Source organism: Lepisosteus oculatus, chromosome 14 (genome assembly GCF_040954835.1).
Source record: "Lepisosteus oculatus isolate fLepOcu1 chromosome 14, fLepOcu1.hap2, whole genome shotgun sequence".
Classification (NCBI taxonomy): Eukaryota; Metazoa; Chordata; class Actinopteri; order Semionotiformes; family Lepisosteidae; genus Lepisosteus; species Lepisosteus oculatus.
Genome location: NC_090709.1, coordinates 53,183,525 through 53,203,271, shown reverse-complemented (window position 1 = coordinate 53,203,271; position 19,747 = coordinate 53,183,525). Strand labels below are relative to the sequence as shown.

Genomic DNA, 19,747 nt, shown 5'->3' with positions numbered 1-19,747 from the left:
AGAATTGGACAGTTGAATAGCATTTAATTCACATCGAATAGCATTGGTCCCTGACTAGCATTGGTGAAGCTCAGCAGTGGGCCACTGGGCACAATTTCCCAGCGTTTCCATAGTGTAGTGGTTATCACGTTAGCCTCACACGTGCAATGTCCCCAGTTCAAAACAGAGCAGCTTTTTTTGTTGCCACGCACACTGTTTGGGGATTCGCCTATGCGCTGTGATCGAACAGACCCACTCACCTCTTAGTGTGGCGGGATCTGCACAGTGCATGTCGCAGCGCTTTCTGCTTTCACTTCAATGTGCCTCCTGATGTCGAGTCGTGTGCTGTGCAGAGGCTCTGAAAGCGAGAGCAATGAAAAGGTGCACAGTGCTGTGAAAGAAAACACAGAGAAGTGAAAGGCAGTCCTTTCTCTAAGACGGGGGTAAAGTTAGCTTGAAGTTCGAAAACGATTTTGGCACGCCTGTAGTGCTTTCGGGAAATCTCTTAGAGTTACAAAAACACTTGCTTTGTGTATAAAATGCATTGTGAATGCTTTCTCAGCCTTCACTTTGTCATTTTTATGACTTTTTTTTACCACGCTCAAATATTGTTTTGTCCATATCTTCACAATGGAAGCACAGAACGTCTTCAAACCAAATGCATTTAAAAGACCACAACTTCTGGAAATTTCCACATTCTCTACATCAAACTTTCAGTGAGCTAATTTAGTTTTTCATTGATGCATAATTATGCACTAACTGGAACCCGGGGGACCGCTGTGTGCACATGTTCACAATGCGAGAAATACTGTTCAATACGGCTTCATGCGAAAAACCCGTATATTACCTTAGGAAGCAGAACAGTGCAGTCTCCAATTACCCAGACTGTAAGATGACAAGATGAGTTGATGGAAAGAGCACAAAAGTTCAGCTCGTACAATAGGCAACGAAGGTCCCAGCGTCGTCATCGCACTTGAAAGGACTGCCTTGCAGACCAAGGGCAGTGGGCGGTGCCCGGTAAGAGGGGCAGAGGCGGTAAGACATGATGCCGAGAAGCATGAACCAAGGGGGATGAGCTCAAATGGTAGAGCGCTCGCTTAGCATGCGAGAGGTAGCGGGATTGATGCCCGCATCCTCCAGGTCTGAGTTTAGAGCTCCAGGAGCCTGGTGCTCTCATTTAGCCTCTGTGACTTCTGACAGGTGCTCCTCCGTTGCGGAGAGAATGTCCTTCAATTGTCAAGCGTTGAAGGGCCACACCTCCTTCCCAACCTCAGTCTGCACTGAGTGCGTCTCCGGCATTTTCTTGTCCAATTTGTCAGCTTAGCAAGTGAAAAGTATATCCGAGTGAAAACAGTGCTGATAATACTCTCAGGAATTGTTAGAAGACGTGCTTTTGATCATCGATTGCTTAACAATCACATTCGTTCGACTTGAGCAATCAAGCTCGTAGTTTTCCTTCAAAACTTGAAAGCTCTCAGTGAGAACATCATAGGCTGCAGGACGCCCCGTAACTTGATTACTTCAACAGAAAGAAGAGCAGACAGCTCCACAAATATGCGAGGCGCAGAGAGCGCAAGGCGAGCCGCACACGTTTCGGTGGCTGAGAGAGGGCAGTTCTTGCTTCTGCATTTCCCAAGTAAGGACGCATGACAACAAGCGATCGCGGTGCTCATCTACGACATAGTGGTGATGAGTTTTCAGTACGTGTTCTTCTGAACGAGCAATGAGGTTGCCGCCTCGGACAGCTGACTGCACGCTCTCATTGTGCCACGTGATGAGAATTCACCAGGCTCGTTCAGTCATTAATCACATTCCATCGTTTGCCATAAGCAGACGCTGCGAAGTGATGTGGATATCAGTTCCCAGTCTTGTGGAAGAGGAGGAAAAGAGCACACAAGGGCTCGTCCGGGAGTTGAACCCGGGACCTCTCGCACCCTAAGCGAGAATCATACCACTAGACCAACGAGCCACAGCAGCACTTTCCATTTCAATCTGTCAGCGAGCTTGAGGATGGGGGAGAGGCGTCATTCGCTCGTCCAGTCAGACCTTCATCAATAAGTCAAGAAAGCCGCAATTACACGACTGCCTTGTAGACGAAGGGCAGTGAACTGTGCCCGGTAAGAGGGGAACAAGCGGCACTAGGTGACGCCGAGGCATAAGCCCCAGCGAGGGGGGTTGGTTTGTATGGTACAGCGCTTGCTTTGCATGTGGGAAGTAGCAGGATCAATTCCCGCATCCTCCAGGTGTGTGCTTAGAGCTTGATGTGCCAAAAGGTGTCCTTTAGCCTGTGGTCACGCCTTGCATGGAGAGCATCGTGCAGCTGTCAAGCGTTTCGCAGCCACACCCCCTTTTCATCTTCTCTCTGGCTTAAGCGTCTCCGCCACTCTCTCTTGACATTTCATGTCAGCTTGTCAGAAGTCCCAGTGACATTTTTAATGGCTGAGTGAGGGCACGATGCTGAAGCAGAGAGGCCACTTCAGCCAGAGAGACTTGTGCTAGGTGAGATCTGAAAGACGGACTCACAACAGAAACAGACCAAAAATGTATGGGTGAGATCAAAAGGCAAATGCAACATTCAGCAGAGGGCGTCTAAAGATTAGGGAACGGGCGACTGAAATCCATGTGAGGCAAACTTTCCAGTGTGTGTCCTGCAGCTGGGTTTGTTGGTGTAATTGGTAGTGCGTCAGTCTTGTCATCTGAAGGGCCTGAGTTTGATCCTCACACGGGGCAGGGCTGCTTCCTCTCTTGCTCTTTTCAAACACTTGCGGCAAATTTTCGCTCATAACCACGTCTGGAATGCGTGACCTTTACATGGGCGAGAAGCAACGCCGCATCCCTTTTCTAAAGAACATTCACATTCAGAAATAAGTCAAGAAATTTGCCATTACTTTCGCTCGCACTGCTGTCAGCCTGCCCATGTTGACCAAAGAAAGATTCACTCGGCGTCAACATGACAGAACAGCGATCACTTGAAAACAATGTTCCACACTCCGTAAGCAAGAACTTCAGTGTTTGCAGTCACCCGATATGCCGATAGTCAAAGGAGCGCAAAACACGAAGCGTCAAAAGACAAGATGAGTTGATGGAAAGAGCGTTGAATTGATGAGCACAAAAGTTCAGCTCGTACAATAGGCAACGAAGGTCCCAGCGTCGTCATCGCACTTGAAAGGACTGCCTTGCAGACCAAGGGCAGTGGGCGGTGCCCGGTAAGAGGGGCAGAGGCGGTAAGACATGATGCCGAGAAGCATGAAGCGAGGAGGATGAGCTCAAATGGTAGAGCGCTCGCTTAGCATGCCAGAGGTAGCGGGATTGATGCCCGCATCCTCCAGGTCTGAGGTTAGAGCTCCAGGAGCCTGGTGCTCTCATTTAGCCTCTGTGACTTCTGACAGGTGCTCCTCCGTTGCGGAGAGAATGTCCTTCAATTGTCAAGCGTTGAAGGGCCACACCTCCTTCCCAACCTCAGTCTGCACTGAGTGCGTCTCCGGCATTTTCTCGTCCAATTTGTCAGCTTAGCAAGTGAAATGTATATCCGAGTGAAAACAGTGCTGATAATACTCTCAGGAATTGTTAGAAGACGTGCTTTTGATCATCGATTGCTTAACAATCACATTCGTTCGACTTGAGCAATCAAGCTCGTAGTTTTCCTTCAAATCTTGAAAGCTCTCAGTGAGAACATCATAGGCTGCAGGACGCCCCGTAACTTGATTACTTCAACAGAAAGAAGAGCAGACAGCTCCACAAATATGCGAGGCGCAGAGAGCGCAAGGCGAGCCGCACACGTTTCGGTGGCTGAGAGAGGGCAGTTTTTGCTTCTGCATTTCCCAAGTAAGGACGCATGACAACAAGCGATCGCGGTGCTCATCTACGACATAGTGGTGATGAGTTTTCAGTACGTGTTCTTTTGAACGAGCAATGAGGTTGCCGCCTCGGACAGCTGACTGCACGCTCTCATGGTGCCACGTGATGAGAATTCACCAGGCTCGTTCAGTCATTAGTCACATTCCATCGTTTGCCATAAGCAGACGCTGCGAAGTGATGTGGATATCAGTTCCCAGTCTTGTGGAAGAGGAGGAAAAGAGCACACAAGGGCTCGTCCGGGAGTTGAACCCAGGACCTCTAGCACCCGAAGCGAGAATCATACCACTAGACCAACGAGCCACAGCAGCACTTTCCATTTCAATCTGTCAGCGAGCTTGAGGATGGGGGAGAGGCGTCATTCGCTCGTCCAGTCAGACCTTCATCAATAAGTCAAGAAAGCCGCAATTACACGACTGCCTTGTAGACGAAGGGCAGTGAACTGTGCCCGGTAAGAGGGGAACAAGCGGCACTAGGTGACGCCGAGGCATAAGCCCCAGCGAGGGGGGTTGGTTTGTATGGTACAGCGTTTGCTTTGCATGTGGGAGATAGCAGGATCAATTCCCGCATCCTCCAGGTGTGTGCTTAGAGCTTGATGTGCCAAAAGGTGTCCTTTAGCCTGTGGTCACGCCTTGCAGGGAGAGCATCGTGCAGCTGTCAAGCGTTTCGCAGCCACGCCCCCTTTTCATCTTCTCTCTGGCTTAAGCGTCTCCGCCACTCTCTCTTGACATTTCATGTCAGCTTGTCAGAAGTCCGAGTGACAATTTTAATGGCTGAGTGAGGGCACGATGCTGAAGCAGAGAGGCCACTTCAGCCAGAGAGACTTGTGCTAGGTGAGATCTGAAAGACGGACTCACAACAGAAACAGACCAAAAATGTATGGGTGAGATCAAAAGGCAAATGCAACATTCAGCAGAGGGCGTCTAAAGATTAGGGAACGGGCGACTGAAATCCATGTGAGGCAAACTTTCCGGTGTGTGTCCTGCAGCTGGGTTTGTTGGCGTAATTGGTAATGCGTCAGTCTCGTCATCTGAAGGGCCTGAGTTTGATCCTCACACGGGGCAGGGCTGCTTCCTCTCTTGCTCTTTTCAAACACTTGCGGCAACTGTTCGCTCATAACCACGTCTGGAATGCGTGACCTTTACATGGGCGAGAAGCAACGCCGCATCCCTTTTCTAAAGAACATTCACATTCAGAAATAAGTCAAGAAATTTGCCATTACTTTCGCTCGCACTGCTGTCAGCCTGCCCATGTTGACCAAAGAAAGATTCACTCGGCGTCAACATGACAGAACAACGATCACTTGAAAACAATGTTCCACACTCCGTAAGCAAGAACTTCAGTGTTTGCAGTCACCCGATATGCCAATAGTCAAAGGAGCGCAAAACACGAAGCGTCAAAAGACAAGATGAGTTGATGGAAAGAGCGTTGAATTGATGAGCACAAAAGTTCAGCTCGTACAATAGGCAACGAAGATCCCAGCGTCGTCATCGCACTTGAAGGGACTGCCTTGCAGACCAAGGGCAGTGGGCGGTGCCCGGTAAGAGGGGCAGAGGCGGTAAGACATGATGCCGAGAAGCATGAAGCGAGGAGGATGAGCTCAAATGGTAGAGCGCTCGCTTAGCATGCCAGAGGTAGCGGGATTGATGCCCGCATCCTCCAGGTCTGAGTTTAGAGCTCCAGGAGCCTGGTGCTCTCATTTAGCCTCTGTGACTTCTGACAGGTGCTCCTCCGTTGCGGAGAGAATGTCCTTCAATTGTCAAGCGTTGAAGGGCCACACCTCCTTCCCAACCTCAGTCTGCACTGAGTGCGTCTCCGGCATTTTCTCGTCCAATTTGTCAGCTTAGCAAGTGAAAAGTATATCCGAGTGAAAACAGTGCTGATAATACTCTCACGAATTGTTAGAAGACGTGCTTTTGATCATCGATTGCTTAACAATCACATTCGTTCGACTTGAGCCATCAAGCTCGTAGTTTTCCTTCAAATCTTGAAAGCTCTCAGTGAGAACATCATAGGCTGCAGGACGCCCCGTAACTTGATTACTTCAACAGAAAGAAGAGCAGACAGCTCGACAAATATGTGAGGCGCAGAGAGCGCAAGGCGAGCCGCACACGTTTCGGTGGCTGAGAGAGGGCAGTTTTTGCTTCTGCATTTCCCAAGTAAGGACGCATGACAACAAGCGATCGCGGTGCTCATCTACGACACAGTGGTGATGAGTTTTCAGTAGATGTTCTTTTGAACGAGCAATGAGGTTGCCGCCTCGGACAGCTGACTGCACGCTCTCATGGTGCCACGTGATGAGAATTCACCAGGCTCGTTCAGTCATTAGTCACATTCCATCGTTTGCCATAAGCAGACGCTGCGAAGTGATGTGGATATCAGTTCCCAGTCTTGTGGAAGAGGAGGAAAAGAGCACACAAGGGCTCGTCCGGGAGTTGAACCCAGGACCTCTAGCACCCGAAGCGAGAATCATACCACTAGACCAACGAGCCACAGCAGCACTTTCCATTTCAATCTGTCAGCGAGCTTGAGGATGGGGGAGAGGCGTCATTCGCTCGTCCAGTCAGACCTTCATCAATAAGTCAAGAAAGCCGCAATTACACGACTGCCTTGTAGACGAAGGGCAGTGAACTGTGCCCGGTAAGAGGGGAACAAGCGGCACTAGGTGACGCCGAGGCATAAGCCCCAGCGAGGGGGGTTGGTTTGTATGGTACAGCGTTTGCTTTGCATGTGGGAGATAGCAGGATCAATTCCCGCATCCTCCAGGTGTGTGCTTAGAGCTTGATGTGCCAAAAGGTGTCCTTTAGCCTGTGGTCACGCCTTGCAGGGAGAGCATCGTGCAGCTGTCAAGCGTTTCGCAGCCACGCCCCCTTTTCATCTTCTCTCTGGCTTAAGCGTCTCCGCCACTCTCTCTTGACATTTCATGTCAGCTTGTCAGAAGTCCGAGTGACAATTTTAATGGCTGAGTGAGGGCACGATGCTGAAGCAGAGAGGCCACTTCAGCCAGAGAGACTTGTGCTAGGTGAGATCTGAAAGACGGACTCACAACAGAAACAGACCAAAAATGTATGGGTGAGATCAAAAGGCAAATGCAACATTCAGCAGAGGGCGTCTAAAGATTAGGGAACGGGCGACTGAAATCCATGTGAGGCAAACTTTCCGGTGTGTGTCCTGCAGCTGGGTTTGTTGGCGTAATTGGTAATGCGTCAGTCTCGTCATCTGAAGGGCCTGAGTTTGATCCTCACACGGGGCAGGGCTGCTTCCTCTCTTGCTCTTTTCAAACACTTGCGGCAACTGTTCGCTCATAACCACGTCTGGAATGCGTGACCTTTACATGGGCGAGAAGCAACGCCGCATCCCTTTTCTAAAGAACATTCACATTCAGAAATAAGTCAAGAAATTTGCCATTACTTTCGCTCGCACTGCTGTCAGCCTGCCCATGTTGACCAAAGAAAGATTCACTCGGCGTCAACATGACAGAACAACGATCACTTGAAAACAATGTTCCACACTCCGTAAGCAAGAACTTCAGTGTTTGCAGTCACCCGATATGCCAATAGTCAAAGGAGCGCAAAACACGAAGCGTCAAAAGACAAGATGAGTTGATGGAAAGAGCGTTGAATTGATGAGCACAAAAGTTCAGCTCGTACAATAGGCAACGAAGATCCCAGCGTCGTCATCGCACTTGAAGGGACTGCCTTGCAGACCAAGGGCAGTGGGCGGTGCCCGGTAAGAGGGGCAGAGGCGGTAAGACATGATGCCGAGAAGCATGAAGCGAGGAGGATGAGCTCAAATGGTAGAGCGCTCGCTTAGCATGCCAGAGGTAGCGGGATTGATGCCCGCATCCTCCAGGTCTGAGTTTAGAGCTCCAGGAGCCTGGTGCTCTCATTTAGCCTCTGTGACTTCTGACAGGTGCTCCTCCGTTGCGGAGAGAATGTCCTTCAATTGTCAAGCGTTGAAGGGCCACACCTCCTTCCCAACCTCAGTCTGCACTGAGTGCGTCTCTGGCATTTTCTCGTCCAATTTGTCAGCTTAGCAAGTGAAAAGTATATCCGAGTGAAAACAGATCTGATAATACTCTCACGAATTGTTAGAAGACGTGCTTTTGATCATCGATTGCTTAACAATCACATTCGTTCGACTTGAGCCATCAAGCTCGTAGTTTTCCTTCAAATCTTGAAAGCTCTCAGTGAGAACATCATAGGCTGCAGGACGCCCCGTAACTTGATTACTTCAACAGAAAGAAGAGCAGACAGCTCGACAAATATGTGAGGCGCAGAGAGCGCAAGGCGAGCCGCACACGTTTCGGTGGCTGAGAGAGGGCAGTTTTTGCTTCTGCATTTCCCAAGTAAGGACGCATGACAACAAGCGATCGCGGTGCTCATCTACGACACAGTGGTGATGAGTTTTCAGTAGATGTTCTTTTGAACGAGCAATGAGGTTGCCGCCTTGGACAGCTGACTGCACGCTCTCATTGTGCCACGTGATGAGAATTCACCAGGCTCGTTCAGTCATTAGTCACATTCCATCGTTTGCCATAAGCAGACGCTGCGAAGTGATGTGGATATCAGTTCCCAGTCTTGTGGAAGAGGAGGAAAAGAGCACACGAGGGCTCGTCCGGGAGTTGAACCTGGGACCTCTCGCACCCTAAGCGAGAATCATACCACTAGACCAACGAGCCACAGCAGCACTTTCCATTACAATCTGTCAGCGAGCTTGAGGATGGGGAGAGGCGCCATTCGCTCGTCCAGTCAGACCTTCATCAATAAGTCAAGAAAGCTGCAATTACACGACTGCCTTGCAGACGAAGGGCAGTGAACTGTGCCCGGTAAGAGGGGAACAAGCGGCACTAGGTGACGCCGAGGCATAAGTCCCAGCGAGGGGGGTTGGCTTGTATGGTACAGCGCTTGCTTTGCATGTGGGAGATAGCAGGATCAATTCCCGCATCCTCCAGGTGTGTGCTTAGAGCTTGATGTGCCGAAAGGTGTCCTTTAGCCTGTGGTCCCGCCTTACATGGAGAGCATCGTTCAGCTGTCAAGCGTTTCGCAGCCACACCCCCTTTTCATCTTCTCTCTGGCTTAAGCGTCACTCCGCCCCTCTCTCTTGACATTTCATGTCAGCATGTCAGAAGTCCGAGTGACATTTTTAATGGCTGAGTGAGGGCACGATGCTGAAGCAGAGAGGCCACTTCAGCCACAGAGACTTGTGCTAGGTGAGATCTGAAAGACGGACTCGCAACAGAAACAGACCAAAAATGTATCGGTGAGATCAAAAGGCAAATGCAACATTCAGCAGAGGGCGTCTAAAGATTAGGGAACGGGCGACTGAAATCCATGTGAGGCAAACTTTCCGGTGTGTGTACTGCAGCTGGGCTTGTTGGCGTAATTGGTAGTGCGTCAGTCTCGTCATCTGAAGGGCCTGAGTTTGATCCTCACACGGGGCAGGGCTGCTTCCTCTCTTGCTCTTTTCAAACACTTGCGGCAACTGTTCGCTCATAACCACGTCTGGAATGCGTGACCTTTACACGGGCGAGAAGCAACGCCGCATCCCTTTTCTAAAGAACGTTCACATTCAGAAATAAGTCAAGAAATTTGCCATTACTTTCGCTCGCACTGCTGTCAGCCTGCCCATGTTGCCAAAGAAAGATTCACTCGGCGTCAACATGACAGAACAGCGATCACTTGAAAGCCTGATTACAGTCACCCGATATGCCGATAGTCAAAGGAGCGCAAAACACGAAGCGTCAAAAGACAAGATGAGTTGATGGAAAGAGCGTTGAAATGATGAGCACAAAAGTTCAGCTCGTACAATAGGCAACGAAGGTCCCGGCGTTGTCATCGCATTTGAAAGGACTGCCTTGCAGACTAAGGGCAGTTGGAGGTTGCTGTTTTGAGACGGAGGCATTGGGATGGTGGGCCGAGATCTATTCTTCTTAAGGAATTCTTCATCGTGAAAGATCGGTCCACAGGTCATCCAAAGAACTCAGGGAATCATGTGCTACTGAATGGAGTGAAGTGCTGAAACACATGACATGCCCCCTTGATCTCACATGCTGCAACATGCACAGCTACCGTCCACACCAGGCAGTGGGGCTTCAGCAGAATTTGCTACGCCACCTGCAATTACATATCCAGCTGCACACATATACATGGCCCTTCTTTCGTTTTCAGGATCTCAAAAAAAAGCTTAGCTTGGTTTTCCTGCCACCTGATTGACCTCATCTCCCTCAGAATGTGCCCCGCCACATTCATTGCTGAAGAAGGACGGAGGCTAACGGACATGTCAGAACAGTGAGGTTCAACGATCTCTCCAAAATATTGTGGTTGTAGTGGAAGAGATATGTTTTAAATTGTACCTTGGTATTTCAAACTCTCTCTAGAATGTTATCCATTTATATTTTATTTTGACAGGAACTGTTAAAAGGCTAATGACACTAGATGAAAAGAGAAGAAAGAAAACACAACGTTTCAGCCGTGGAGCCTTCTTCAGGTGTGAGGGCTCCACGGCTGAAATGTTGTGTTTTTTTTCTTTTCTTTTAAGCATGGAATAGACCTATTACTTGTTCCTTTGCAGCCTACACATGGTGACGCAGCTCCCCACCTGAACTGCTAATGATACTAGATGCCTGGTAGTTTGTGGTACTTGGTTATTGTCTTATATTTGCTCAAACTGCATATGTGTGATTGCATATTTTTGTGTATTTTCATATGTCAATATTTAATTCACTGACATTCCTGTATGCTTGGAAGGAATGCAGATTGGATTTGACACAGGACGCCTGCTCATATATGTTGATCTTTGTTGGGCTGGAAAAACAATGATAAAAAGTGAATGAAAAAAGATCTCTCCAACATTTCCCTTCTCTTGGCCATGGTTACACTGCCCTTTCTTTCCATCTTTTGTTCTTCTACAAAGATTCCAGGGCTCTTTATCCATCATAATATCAGAAGCCAAAAATAACCATCTAATGTGTAAACAGCATTTGTAATGTTGGTAGCTGGAAGAGGTTAAGTATGTTTGCAAGACCTAGTTGATTACACCACAGACTTACTTTGTTGCTGTCCGTTTTTTTTTTCTATTTTAAAGACTGTGCTGGACTGTACCACTATCATAGAAGATTTTTTTCAGGACACATCACAGTTCCATAGTAGAATTTATCAATAGTAGAATTCCATAGGACATTATTTATCAACATCTAACATTACCCAGTGTGGACTCTGCCAGTAAACCTCAGAGCATTGAGTTCTCCACTGGTGAAGATGGCTTTCTGAAGTCATGAAATCCACTGCTGGGATGCCTGAGAGACAGTGATTGAATCCTGGCTGGAATTAGGCTCTCTGTTAGTGTTGATCTGTGGGAATTATGTGGTAAAAAGGGAAAACTCCTTTACTTTAGTCACTTTGAAAGTTCAAATGTACAGATCTTCAGAAACCCCAGTCTGAAGGATGAAGCAGGTTCTGCTCAAGGAGTTGCCTACGTTTTGCTCCATTCACTCCAAGCAGATAGTCCAACATTTGCCTTCTCTTGGCCATGATTACACTGCTCTTTCTTTCCGTCTTTTGTCCTTCTACAAAGATTCCAGGACTCTTAATCCACCATAATATCAGAAGCCAAAATTAACCTTCTAACATGTACAAATCATTTGCAATGAAAGGAGGTGGAAGGGTTTAAGAATGTTTGTAAGACCTGGTTGATTACCACACATAGACATACTTTGTTGTCAGTTTTTTTTCTCTTTGAAAGGCTATAGGAGGGGTGTGATGGACTGTACCACTATCATAGAAGATGTTTTTCTTCTAAGGGCAGTTCTGTAGTGGCAAGGCGTATTTAAAATACAGGAATTAAGTTTGCTGCTCCCTTGCTAGTCCCTCTCTCCCTCATCTCAGTGCAGCTGGATACAGAGAGGCCATTCCATCTGGTTCACATTTAAGGTGTTTTTCTAGCTGATAGAGTTTCCTGATAAGGAACACCTCCCAAGGCTGAGATTCACCAGCCACCCTAATAAGTGGTCATCTCTGGCGCCTTACTGTCTGGGAGATTCCATGGGAGGGTCTCATCCCAAGGTTTACAATTCTAAGGTCAGAGGTCATTGATACTCATCCTCCACCTCAATCAGCCAATCAGGAACTGGAAGGGCAGGGTAACCCCACGTGTGTCTCGAATGCCCGCGGAACTTTAAGCCACTGTACTACCGTAGTTCCTCCAGATAAAACAGGCAGCACAATGCCCAGAAGGTGTCCCTCCAGGATGTTCTCAGACTCAGCTCGGACAATCACGTGACGGCCAGTGCGTCCGAGTGCCAGGACTTAACTTTGTTCTAAGAGTCGAGAACTGAGGTTGCCCGTGCATAACAAAAGGATCTGCCCAAGGTTAGCCCAGCTGACAGCCTCGTGAAACACTGGTACTCCACCGCCAAAGCTCGCCTGATCAACGAGTGAACTACGGTTGGAACTGTCGACAGCTGAATCTCAGGATTCAGGACTAGCGCTACATCGGGAACGAACTGGTCTTCTTCCCATCTAAAGAGTGTGACTTGCTTGGACCTGCAGTCACTTTCCATGTGCACAAGCTCTGCTAGTTTCAGCCAACACTAACTAGCCAGTCTTCAAAGAGCATTAGCAGCGCATCGCAGCAGGAATCTCTCCCTCCTCTCCTTCTCGCCAGCCGCACCGGCCACTGCCTGGCACCAAGCCAGAGAGCGCCGATTGCACACAGCAACAGCCTGCCACTGCTTCTTTGTGTCCGCGGGAGATCTGAATCCACACAGATCGGATGAGTATTCAACATTCTGCATTACAGCTCGAGAATTCCATTGTTACCTCAACCACAATTGATATCAATCTAATACCTATGAGTGATGTACTTGCTTTTGAGTATCTAGTGTAGAAGTTGTAATCCCAGCTCATTTACGAAACAGTCTAAATGAATGGTATACTGAATGTATGTCCCTCTTGGTTTGGAACTCTTAGTGATTTAATATATACCTTTTGTATTCTGCTAACCCACACTCTTAAGATCTGTTATGTTTATATGCACATTTTATGTATTAATAAGTGTATTAGTATCTGTGTGTGTGCGTTAATGAGTTAACCCGCAAGGTCGGTTTTCTAATAGCCATCAAAGAATCATTTTGTGACTTACTGCTACAATTAATAATTGTCCCAGTAAATACACAAAACCCCTACACATGCATGGAAACCAATATTTACCTGCTAATCCAGAATGCAGCAGAGAACAGTTGGACAGAAGGTTAGTATCTGTCGATACTGCATCACAGAAGTCAGTCTCTTCCCCCTCATTATGCAGGCTGACTTGTTCACGATGAACTGTCCTCCAGTGACAGTCAGCTGCAATCACTGAGTCAGACATGGTGTTGATACACTGATGACACTTTGGCTGATTTGGTTAATATGCTTTCCTCAGGAGATGCTGAGTTCAAATCCCAACAGTGCTTTTCTTCCTGTCTTGTCTTACAAAATGTATCACTATGGATGATTATGTATAGCTTGATTTTGTTTAATGCAAGTTTTCATTTTCTTTCTAGAACAACTTGCTTTTCATGAAATTCATACAGCTTGCGAAAGATGAAATACAAATCTTGCCTTGTATATCGCAGGCTGGTAAGAAAGAAGCATTATTTTCTTTTTTTTAATCAGAAGCTTGCAAATGGAGAAAAGGGACACACGTGAGTCTCTGTTAATTGAAAGGTTAGTGGTTTGAGCCTACCCAGAAATGCACTTCTCATTATTGCAATGTAAATCTCATCTCTACTTATTCGGATTTCTTAGCAAAACCTTAACCCACTTGATATTTGCAGGAAATGTGAATGTTTTTGTTAAACAATTAAGTACATAAGTCAATATCACTGGGAATTGCCAATAATGACCAACATTCAAGGACATCATATTCAGCCAAGGACTTTGATCTTCGAACGGCTGGCAGAAGAATTCATTTATGCTCTCGATGCATCCTTAGTTAGAATATTTAAAATTACGACACAGATTTGTTGGAGAACTTGACAAGCAAAAAAGACAGTTGGACAGCATGATGATGTTAGGACTGTACGTTTGTATTTTAATACTTTTGTATATTTATCTTAATTTTAATATACATGTAACCACAAATGCTGTTCTATGTAAATACATTTTGTTGTATTTTATCATATTTTAGCTGATGGCACAAGGGGGTCTATTATACCTTCCGAAACTTCCAAGACAACTATAACTGAGGCTCATATTTTAATATAATTTGCTTTAAAAGAAAACCAAAATGTGTAAGATATCATCCCTCAATATTGACGTTCAAATGAAGGATTTAAAGAAGCAACAGCGATAGGAGAGTACATTGATTTTGGACCAATGTTTGCATCTGAACAATCCTTCCTCCTGGAAAGAAAAAAAAACAGGTATGTTTTGAGTCTCATGATGATGCTCTTCTGGATAAAAAAAAACAGTGCAAATTTGTTTCGGATGTATTTTGGATAACATTATAACTGTCATCGAAGAGAAATTTGATCAGTTGAATGCAGTCGAAACTTTTGACATTTTATATGATGACAGGACATACATTTAGGACTCAGTACCGATACACTGCTGCTATTGATGGAGTAGAAATAAGTGTATTGGTAGTTTTATCTGAGGCAAGAAGTACTAGAACACCTCCTATAAAAATGTTAGGATTTAGAGCAAGAAATATTTTTCCACCTCACCCAATGGTATTGCATTAACGAGGCTGAATCTGGCTTCTTATTCGCCAGCTTCTTCTTCTGCCTTAAATGCTGCTGCTGTGATGTTATGCCGCCTTTCACCTGTAGATGGCTCTTTACAGTAATTTTTAAAAGTACTAATCGGGATGGATTACTGTATTTATCCTCAGTAAAGGGGAATATGTAAGTAGTGACTATCCAAATAGAATTTTTGTGTGAAACACATTTCAGAAAATTGTAAACCAATTTTCAAAACTCACAATAACATAAACACAATAAGTAAATAAGACAAAGGTAAAACATAAGTTCACAGGCACTTTCTGCATATTTACCACAACCTTACCTTCTGATCATAAAAAGTCTTAAAATCTTGCATTTTACAAGAACTTTTTAAAATAAATGGGACATTTAGAACATGGCATATGAGAATATATGGTTAACTGAGGATGAGCAACTGGTGATGGCACTTTCTGCTTCTTGCTATAAACCTATCCCCTGGTTATAAAAACATCTAAAAATTCTGACACTGAGGTGTGAGAGACAATGGAACAGACTATCAAAATCCTGAACTTTAGGAAATTTTACTGTGCCATTTTTTTAAATATGACCCTGTGAACATGGCATGTCCCTCCTTCCTCATTACCAAAACATCTCACTGTTCCAACACTATGTACATTGGTAATTACAACACTTCACTGTTGCATTTCTGAGTTGTGACATTGTGAACATGGCATGTTAAAGTATATAGAAAATCTAGATCAGAACAGGCTAAATGCAATTCATAGTGATGTATCATTTTCTTACTTTCTAAATAAAAAAATAAATTCAGTGATTATGACACTTCGGTATGACATAAAATATGCTTCAATGACAGAATAAATACTCATGGAATAAATACCCACAGTGGACATTCATAGTTGTGATTATAGGAATGTTAAATATCAGGTGAGTAGCTGCGTCAGCATGCGTAGGCTGCAAAGGAACAAGTAAAGGGTTATTCCATGCTGAAAAGAGAAGAAAGGAAACACGACGTGTTGGCCGTGGAGCCTTCTTCAGGTGTTAGAAAGACAGGGCAGTATGCAAAGATAATTTTCTTTTTATCTTTGCTTACTGCAGTTTATCTTTGATGACAACATCAAAGACATTAAGGGATTCTTACAGCAGCTCCACATCAACTTCCTTTTATAACTAACCTCATCAGATCTCTCAACTACACTCTTCCAGTTTCTCACTTCAGAGAAGGATAAAAAACTCAATCATCCTCTACAGAGAAAAACCATCAACACCCCTACCACCTCCACCAGTCCTAACCTTGTTGTTACTGTACCCTCTGACCTTTCCCTTTCACCCCTTTGCATCCTCAGCTAACATATTTTAATATTACAACACAATTACAATAGATTGTACAGTATTTACAGTTTAAAATTAAGATAAATGTCAAAATATCAAAATCCAACTGCACAGTGCTAACAAAACAATGCTTGTCAAGTTCTCAAACAAATCCGCATTGTATTTTTAAAATATTTCAGCAGAGGATGTGACGGGAGTATAAATGACGATTCGACGATCATTTTTCTTGGGTAAATATGGTTTTCTGGGGAGTTGCGATGTTGGGCATTATTGGACATTTTTGACACGTGTTGAACAGTCGCATTTCCTACAAATATTAAAATGGCTATGGTTTAGCTGAGAAATCCAATCGACCTACAGTATGTAAAACAGTGTTTACATCGCAGAAGAAAGCCGTCCCTGGGTGGACTTGAACCACCAACCTTTCAGTTAACAGCTAAACACGCTAACCGATTGTTCCACAGAGTCTTTCCTCAGCTCAAAAAAAAAATCTCTTACCGTTTATTTTGCCAGCCGGTAATATTTCTTCTGCACTGATAACCAAGAACTGAATTTCATGTTTCGCAAGCTGTGTGAATTTCATCAAAAACAAGTTTTCCAGAAAGGAAATGAACACATGCATTTAACGAAATCAAGCCCTTTGTGAGTGCCCAAAATGGTACGTTCTGTACTACAAGATAAGAAGAAATACACGGCTGGGATTTGAACCGCGGTTCTTTTGTTTAATAAAGAGCCACTTTAACCAAGTGAGCTACGGTGACAGGACCACCAGCACCTTTTACAGCCACTTGGACACACCGCTCTGAGACATCTGTGTTCAGAAAGCGCTGAATCTGCTCTCAGAGCAAATTGCCTCTTTTACATACAGTAGCAGCCCCGACACTGAGAAACGAAGAGAACTGGCTTTTATCTGGCATTTTTCATGTCCAATGCGTCTGACATCTCCCAAGGGCGACAGAGTTCTTTTGCAACACTATTTCTTCTTCTTTTTTATTTCTGTACGCTTTGATAAAAAAACGAGAAATCGTGCAAGGGAAAAAATGTATTTGTTTCATAGAGAAAACGTACACCAGGAAATGTTGTGTTGAGAAGAGGTGATTTAACATGATACGTAACCTAATTTATCGGAGTAAATGCTCACCCAGCAAGGTCTGGAGAAGTTGGAGAGTCTGGTGGATGTGTTAATTATACGGTGTTGTGGAAGAAAACAGTCTTTCTTTGAATTCTCAATCAATCGGAATTCCAGTGCGAAACAAACCCTTTGTCTGATTTAAAGAAATAATATTTTAAAAATCATAAAAAATCGGAAAACACATGTTTCTCACTTTGAAATTTTAGACGGGGCGGTATATTACTAGTAGCGACGCTGAGCACACTATGGGGGAATTCCGGTTATGTGAAATACCAGCAGTTTAATAAATAACGCATCTGATTTTGAATCATAAGATTGTAGGTTCGACTTCTACCTGGCTCGTGTAAATTTTATTCAAGCTCCTCAGTAATAGATGTCTATTATGTAATGAACCGCACCTGAAAGCAAACATTGGGTCTGTTTCCTTTGTTTTCCAGCATGAAATAGCAAATCGTTACAAAAAGTACCTGCTAATGTCCAATAGCGGGTTTTTTTTTTTTCAAATTACATTTTCAGGCTTCAGACACTTTTTAATAAAACAAAAGTGTCCGGAAACTCCCTAACTTTCAGGTTTGCTTGAACCTGTATTAAAAGAAGTTATTTGAAACTTCCGGGATTCCATTCTCTGATGTAGCTGTCTCTAAAGACGGATGTGATGTTTTGCAGATGTGAACTGTGCCTTCTCTCTTGTGTTCAAGGGTATTCGCTGTGTGAGATCCTAACTGTATGTCCAGTAGGGCTCTATTTTGTTTAGATTATCTATGTGGTGTACAGATAGAACTCAACTACATGGTGTGAATTCCGTGTTTAGGACGAGCAGAACCTGAAAAACGAAAAGCAGACCTCAATGTGATTTGAACATGCAGCCTTCTGATCTGGAGTCAGATATGCTACCTTTGCGCCACGGCTATCAGCACCTTTGAATTTCCCAAAGGAGACAAATCGACTTCACACAAAAAAATCTCCTGTGAAGAGCGCCGCTCTTCCGAAGAGAGTCTCTTCATCCCAGACTACATTTTATTCTTCCTGCGCAGCTCTTGTGCAGGTGTTGTTCTCAATTACAGATCCAGGAACACTGATTTTTTTCCCCTATTTTTTTAACTTAAGTACCCCATGGTGCAACGGTAGCACGTCTGACTCTAAATCCCCAAGTTCATTTTCAAAGTATATCGGAGTCAACTGATACTGATCAGGTTCTGCTGCTACTGAACCCGCAGTCTTCACCTTAAAGTTCAATTCCCCAAGCCTTTTGACCTTATATGTCCATCCCTTCTCGTCAAAACTCGTATTTTCACAGAGTACCCTTCAGAAATCGCAGTATAGAATGAAAAAACTCCAGTAGATCTCGGCCGCTGTTGGTGATTTTCCTTTAAAAATAAATGAATCTCTGGAAATTTTACGGAGTGTATCACTTTCACTGAGACCGAGAAGTGTTAAGCTGTATATGAGTCTTTGTGGTTCGGTTGTTAACCAAAAAGGTGGTGGTTTGAGCCCTCCCAGGGACACTATGAGCCTTTTAATGTACACACCCGTCTCACTTTATCTCCACGGCCGGTCTTGTACCGCAATCAAATACAGAGCCCGTAGGAGGCAGTAAGCTCGCATATATAGCTCACTGTGTATATAATGAAGAAGTAGAGGTTGGTTTCTCATCTGCGCGTTACAGAGCCTTACACAACTCGTACTGTACCAATAGCTAGGGTTTGATCCCTGCACGGGCTATTAGTTGAAAAGCCATTGTAAATGACGTGTAAGAGATTTATAGATACTGTAGATCAGTGTCGAATACGCAGCCTACGTACTACGATACAGTGCATGCTAATACTTCAGTGGACACAAGAGATACTCTGTAATTCTATACCACTCTACAGGAATGCGTGCTATGGATGCAAGTGACCAATTGTATTTAAAAAAAGCTATTGTATCTCCAGCAAATAGGGAGAAAGGAGAATGTGCGTGATTTTGGAACAATGCCAACATTGTAAACACAGGAATGCATAGAAATACGTGCTACGAACGCAGGCAATCTTGTGAGCACACGAAAGCGTGATAACAGAAAAATATTTAAGAACTGTTCGAATTTGAGAAAAATACACCAAGCGTCTCTGTGTTTCTCTCCCATGCGCATGAAATAAAAACTTTAAATAAATACGGAAATAAAAACAGAAACGCGGAAAAATGCAAGCTTGCGGATTGCTAAAGCAGGTAAGCTACACTATTTTTGAAGAACCTTATTTACCGTTGGCAAAAGAGCTGACACGTATTATGTGTGGAGAAAAAGCTGCTAAACAGCTCGACCTGCTGCCCCCCTCCCCCTGAAAGACACAGTCATTCAAAGAATTATTGAAATGAAGGATTATATCAAAAGTACACTGATAGAGCGCGTTAAGATGAGCAGATGTTTTGTCTGTAGTCGATTTGGCCAATTTGCTCGTTTACGTTAGATACGAGTTTGAGGGTATGTCCCATGAAGACTTTCTGTTCTGTAAACCGCTACCAACAGGAACTACAGGAGAGCACATATTTCAGCTTCTGAATGAATTTTTCGAAGAGAATGGCCTCGACTTGATAAAATGCGTCTGAGTTTGTACAGACAGTGCTAGAGCAATGACAAGCCGACATAACGGTGCAGTTGCACGGATTAGAGAGGTTGCTCCAGAAATTAATGTACGCATTACAACATCCACCGCGAGACCTTTGCCGTCAAGAAAATGCCTGACGATTTA

At 44.8% G+C, this 19,747-nt stretch overlaps 4 non-coding genes across 4 annotated transcripts; all 4 read right to left on the bottom strand.

The window, feature by feature from the left end:
* Window positions 1-1,876: 1,876 nt before the first annotated feature.
* Window positions 1,877-1,948, bottom strand: trnap-agg (transfer RNA proline (anticodon AGG)). Its single transcript has one exon. It is a non-coding gene; the product is annotated as a tRNA-Pro (tRNA).
* A 2,117-nt stretch (window positions 1,949-4,065) lies between these two features.
* On the bottom strand, window positions 4,066-4,137 carry trnap-cgg (transfer RNA proline (anticodon CGG)). Its single transcript has one exon. It is a non-coding gene; the product is annotated as a tRNA-Pro (tRNA).
* A 2,117-nt stretch (window positions 4,138-6,254) lies between these two features.
* trnap-cgg (transfer RNA proline (anticodon CGG)) lies at window positions 6,255-6,326 on the bottom strand. The gene has a single exon. It is a non-coding gene; the product is annotated as a tRNA-Pro (tRNA).
* Window positions 6,327-8,443: 2,117 nt separating this feature from the next.
* trnap-agg (transfer RNA proline (anticodon AGG)) lies at window positions 8,444-8,515 on the bottom strand. Its single transcript has one exon. It is a non-coding gene; the product is annotated as a tRNA-Pro (tRNA).
* Window positions 8,516-19,747: the final 11,232 nt, after the last annotated feature.